The sequence below is a fragment of the Macaca fascicularis genome, chromosome 7 (genome assembly GCF_037993035.2).
Source record: "Macaca fascicularis isolate 582-1 chromosome 7, T2T-MFA8v1.1".
NCBI classification, from domain to species: domain Eukaryota; kingdom Metazoa; phylum Chordata; class Mammalia; order Primates; family Cercopithecidae; genus Macaca; species Macaca fascicularis.
The window spans coordinates 124505882-124511988 of record NC_088381.1 but is presented as its reverse complement, the minus strand read 5'-3'; the positions used below and the strand labels follow the sequence as shown (position 1 = coordinate 124511988).

The window sequence follows — 6107 nt, the reverse complement described above, 5'->3', positions numbered from 1 at the left end:
AGTTTTGTCCTAGTAAAAGCGAACCCTGTGAAATAGGTAATCTATATATCTTTATCAAATGCACAAAGTGCATGCAGCATGGTTTATGTAGTCACATCAGAAGGGGATTTTGGTTTCTTGAGGGGTACCAAACTTATTTGCCTCCAAACATGAAGGGCCAAATTACTTCTTTCTTTTTATATTGTTGTGAGACAGAGTCTTGCTCTGTCGCCCAGGCTAGAGTGCAGTGGCGCGATCTCAGCTCACTGCAGCCTCCGCCTCCCGGGTTTAAGCAATTCTTCTGCCTCAGCCTTCCTAGTAGCTGGGATTACAGGCATCCACCATCTTGCCTGGCTAATTTTTGTATTTTTAGTTGAGACGAGGTTTCATCTTGGCCAGGCTGGTCTCTAACTCCTGATCTCGTCATCCACCCGCCTCAGCCTCCCAAAGTGCTGGGATTACAGGAGTGAGCTACCACGCCCAGCAGGGCCAAATTACTTCTAATTCTGAGAGTAAATGAAGGAAATTTAGGTGAAGCAATTCAGTGGATAACAAATCTCACCAAGATCGTTATAATAACAGCTATTATTACTATTTTTACTACGGTATATATTTTCACAAATCATACATATAAACCAAGAGTCAAATTTGGGAGAAATCATTGTCACTTACACATTGAATACGGTAAGGTTCATATATAGGATATCAGACACTTAGGTCTTCAAAGAGGTTTCTGCGTTGTGGACATTTAACTTTTTTTTTTTTTTTTTTTTTTTTTTTTTTGAGATGGAGTTTTGCTCTTGTTGCCCAGGCTGGAGTGCAATGGTGCGATCTCGGCTCACTGCAACCTCTGCCTCCCGGGTTCAAGCGATTCTCCTGCCTCAGTCTCCCAAGTAGCTGAGATTACAGGTGTGTGCCACAACACCTGGCTAATTTTGTATTTTTAGTAGAGATGGGGTTTCACCACATTAGCCAGGCTGGTCTTGAACTCCTGACCTCAGGTGATCCGCCTGCCTCGGCCTACCAAAGTGCTGGGATTACAGGTGTGAGCCACCACACCCGGCCTGACATTTAACATTTTTTAAAAAGTGGCTGAACCAAATAGAAGAATCATGAATACCAGTGGTAGGTGGGGTCCGCTTCTGGGAGGTAAAGTCTAATTTCAGTGGAGCTGGGACATATTTCTTTCTCCAAAATATAGAAATATGATTGTGTTTTGATGTCTACTTAAGAGGGTTAACAAATATATAAACTAGTGCAACATTTTTCAAATTGAGCTTCTAGCTGCTGATTCAGCTGGAATATAATTTATGCTAATAAGTTCCTGGATTTCAAAGTGACTTTTTTCTTGTCACACTAAAACCTTTTAATTTGGGTATATATTCCTAAGCCCAGAAAGGGCAGGGAAATTTTCAGTCAAAAGCCAGGGATATAACTATCCCTGTCTAAAAGGAAAGGGGAAAAAATTTACATTCTGGAGAGTTGAAGGAGAGAGGGAAAGTTCAATGTATAGCTTTTCATTTCCTGCAACATAGTTGATTTCATACACCATTTACCCCTAGACAAGTTTATGCTAATTTTAAAATGGCTGCATTGAGGACTTTAATGTGCCAGAGAGTTGATGGTGGAATATAGCTGGTTTCATGTAATTGGAACTGGAATAGGGAAATTGTACCAGGTTGAGCCAAGAAGCTGTGTCCTAGTCTCACTGCTGTTACTACCTAGCCGTGTGACATTAATCAAGTCATTTGTTTAGTATAGATGTCAGTTTCTTCATTTACTAAACTAGATTAGTTGTGATAGTTAACACTGGATGATCCTTTACTAACCCTTTTGATGTTCTCTGTTTTTTTTTTTTTTTTTTTTTTTGGAGACAGAGTCTTGCTCTGCCCAGGCTGGAGTGCAGTGGGTGCGATCTTGGCTCACTTGCAACCTCTGCTTCCCAGGTTCAAGCAAAACTTCAGCCTCAGCCTCCTGAGTGTGCCTCAGGTTCAGATTAAAGGTGTGCACCACTACGCCCAGCTAATTTTTGGTTTTAGTAGAGATGGAGTTTTGCCATGTTGCCCACACTGGTCTCAAACTCTTGACCTCAAGTGATCCACCTGCCGCAGCCTCTCAAAGTGCTGGGATTATAGGTGTGAGCCACGGCGCCTAGTCTGGTGTTAAGTTCTTCTAAGCCAGTGACTTTCAAATTTATTTTTTACTATGACCTACAATGAGTATATTTTATATTGACTCAGTACTCACATTTATCGATTTCTTTACATACACACATACATAAGTATGACATATATGTTATATTCACATGCATATGTGCATACACATATGAAATGAAACTGAAGGTTCCATGAAACAATACTTACCTTTGTTACCTCAAATGCAGTGTGGCATTTTTATTTATTTTTTTGAGATAGAGTCTTGCTCTGTTGCCCAGGCTGGAGTGCAGTGGCACAATCTTGGCTCACTGCAACCTCCGCCTCTGGGTTCAAGCAATTCTCCCTGCCTCAGCCTCCTGAGTAGCTGGGATTACAGGCTTCCGCCACCATGCCCGGCTAAATTTTGTATTTTTAGTAGAGATGGGGGTTTTGCCATGTTGGCCAGGCTGGTCTTGAACTCCTGATCTCAGGTGATCCACCTGCCTCGGCCTCCCAAAGTGCTAGGATTACAGGTGTGAGCCACTGCACCCAGCCCATTGTGGTATTTTAAATTCTACTTCATTAAGAAAAAGATGGTCAGTTCCCATTCAATTGACTTCATGACCCACAGTTTGACAATCAGTTTAAATAAGCACAATCCTGCAACTGGAGGAACTGCCTCCAGGTGGATACAGGTGACTGCATAGGTTAAGGGCTAAAATTCTAATCACTGAAAGAGAAACTTAACTGTGTAGACACAATCCACATATTGAGTGAATATGCTATAATTTTAGTGGAAAATTATGACTCTCTAAGTAAAAACAAACACTAAGTACGAGTATTCTCTATCGGTGAAGTTGCTTGTTTTAAGCTCTGCATGACTGAACTCTAGTTTTTTATGCTTCTAAGAATGAACTTTTTTGAAAACTTCCTTTCACCTGTTACACTAAGGAACCCTAGTTTTTTTGATAAATAGATCATTTTCCATATATAAACAATCCTCTTTAAAGTTTTTGTAGCTTTTGCAAGAGTAATTTTTAAAAGCTCTTGAATTTTTATAATAACTTTTTTTTTTTTTTTTTTTGAGACAGTGTCACCAAGGCTGGAGGGCAGTGGTGCAATCACAGCCCACTTCAACCTCCACCTCCCAGGCTTAAGGGACCCTCCTGCCCTCAGCCTCTCGTGTAGCTGGAACTACAGGTGCATGCCACCTTGCCCTGCTAATTTTTGTATTTCTTTTGTAGAGACAAGGTTTCACCACGTTGCCCAGGATGGTCTCAAACTCTTGGACTCAAGCGATCCACCTGCCTCAGCCTCCGAGAGTTCTGGGATTACAGGCATAAGCCACCATTCCTGGCCCTGAATTCTTAGCTGATACTCAAGGATCCAGGGTAATGGGTGATTCATTTAGGTCCATAATCCAAGGATGAGAAAACTGGGTATGATTTTCCAAGCAGTGTTCCCCTTTCAGTTTTCCCCTTTCAGTTTTAATCACACACGCTTTTATATGTGAACAACCACCACTGGTATTAAAGATACCTTCAACAGTTCAACTATCTAAGGGAATATTTCATTTAGCTGAGAGAAATATCAAGTACCTTCTTCAAAAGGTTACATTTCAAAAAATGCCCTTTCAGATAACACTTCTAAATAGAAGACGATCATCGTTTGTTATTTTGAAAACAGGACATGGTCGGGCGCGGGGGCTCACTCCTGTAATCCCAGCACTCTGGGAGGCCGAGGCAGGTGGATCACGAGGTCAGGAGATCGAGACCATCCTGGCTAACACGGTGAAACTCCGTCTCTACTAAAAATACAAAAAATTAGCCGGGTGTGGTGGCAGGCGCCTGCAGTCCCAGCTACTCGGGAGGCTGAGGCAGGAGAATGGCGTGAACCTTGGAGGCGGAGCTTACAGTGAGCCAAGATTGCGCCACTGCTCTCCAGCCTGGGCAACACAGTGAGACTCTAACTCAAAAAAAAAATTTTTTAAAAAAGGACATAATCTCCATTTGTTAGCTTGCAGTGTTTATTATACAATGAACTTAATGATAAAAAGATTTTATGCCATTTCCATATGTTGTTCTTCACCCCATACTTCTTATACGAGAATTACAACAAATCCTAAAGTTAAAGTTTTGAAATGGTTAAACCTTAGATTTGGCTTATTTCTATTTATCTTTTATTATACTTATCCTCATCTAATGGCAACTATGTACCAGAAGACTTGCAACTCTGCAGCTGCTCTGTGAGGCTGGATCACTGGGATAGGAGTAGGGTCTAATAATTGTGTCTTTGTGTCTTGACCTTTATCTTGTAACTTTCTCAACCTTGTCAACTCAACTTTTTAATATCATAGCAATGTCTGTATTGAAAATTAACCCTCACCCCTAACTTTGGATCTGCAGCAAAGAGCCAGAGAACTCCACTTTCAGGCTAATAATTGTTGGCTTCACATGTACAGTGTTGGAACTGCTACTTGTCCTTCTCATGTGGCATCACCACCCTTTTTTTTTTTTTCCAATATGGCATGAGCTAATCTTTCTAGTACATATAATATCCATCAAATGTATGTTACATTATTGAAGAGCAATCAGAATTTTTTTTCCTGAAAAACCCCCTTTTCAGGATATCTTCCTGTTTAATTTTCTATAGCTGAGTAAGCATACTGTACTATTCCTGGGGCTATTTAAAAAATACTGTCTGTGCTGATCCAAATCAAACAGACCTTTAGAGGGTACTGACAATGATGTCTTCATTGAATATGATCACTGCTAAAGCTTTAGCTCCTTGTTTGCTCTGTAATGCTGTGCCAAGATCCTAGCCTTTAGATGTTCCCAGAATCCCTGGAAACATTAGTTATTTGTTTGTGAGTATCAGCATTAGAATGGTTTGCATTCACAACAAAATGTGAATCTCTTACTGGGCTGAAGTTGTTTTCTTTACCTAACCATAAGACTTGAAGCCAGTCAGAACAGAATTTTAAGTAATATCCTGTGTTGATGCATTTATAAAACATACCAGAAGTCAGAGTAACAGGATTCTTTTTTCTTTTTTTTCAACCTTTGGTATAAAATTTTTCCCTAAATATTAAAGCATTAACATTTAAACATTCTGAGGGATATTGATGAGAACTATGATTAAAGATTCACAATATTTCACTTTTAAAACAAACTTAAAAAACTACTCTTCATATCCTAGCCTGATGACTTAAAATTACCAGCAGGGTATCATAAAAACAACCCTAACACTCAAAATGGGTTTTAAATATCATAAAGGCTAAACATTATGGTTCTACCAAGAGAAAACACTAAGAATATGAGCAGAAATAACATTTCACAATTTCTGTTTTAAGCTTTCAAAATAATACACTAGTAATTGATTCCCTTCTATTTTGGCTACATTTTGAGTAATAGAACAGAAGCATTTAACAAAATGGGTTCTTTTAAAAAAACAAAAAAAGGCAAGTCAATACCAAGAACCAAGCATACTCCCATCAGAAGGAACAGGGGGGCACAGGGAGTGCAGCCCACCCAGTGGTTAGATAACTTGAGAGCCACCATCCACTTCTCCACTTGCCCTCTGGTGCGTGCCAGCCTTGGTGCCAGGGCGGCAGGGCCCTGATGCATGTGGAGAGGCAGACAGTTTCATTGGCACCTCAGGCCGAAGTCCAGGCAGAATTTGGCCTTGTGGAGTTCCTGTCGTCTTGCCAACCCATGGCACTCCCAGGACACTGCTAGGAGAACGCTGGCCAAATCCTGCATGAGAAGTCACCTCCATCACAGTCCCCTCAGTGTTGGGGGTCAGACTACAGGAAACCGCTTTTATCAGATTTTGTGGTGTCTGTACACTAGCCAAGGAAAGTAAGAGAAAGAAAAAGAAAGCAACTTGTTTAACCTCGTCTAACAGAAAGGAAAGGATTCTCCAAAGTAGTTGATCTGGGAATGAAGCCCAACATCCCTAAATCTCAGCTCAGTTTACTAGTTTTTCATTTAC

At 40.6% G+C, this 6107-nt stretch overlaps 1 protein-coding gene across 3 annotated transcripts in view; it reads right to left on the bottom strand.

Moving 5' to 3' along the window:
• Positions 1–4122: 4122 nt before the first annotated feature.
• Positions 4123–6107, bottom strand: part of TMEM260 (transmembrane protein 260) — a 66153-nt gene continuing 64168 nt past the window's right edge. For all 3 annotated transcript variants that reach the window (XR_006699554.2, XR_012416321.1, XR_012416316.1), the window contains one exon: positions 4123–5961. The gene's annotated coding sequence lies outside the window, so the exon portion shown is untranslated. The remainder of the gene's footprint in view (positions 5962–6107) is intronic.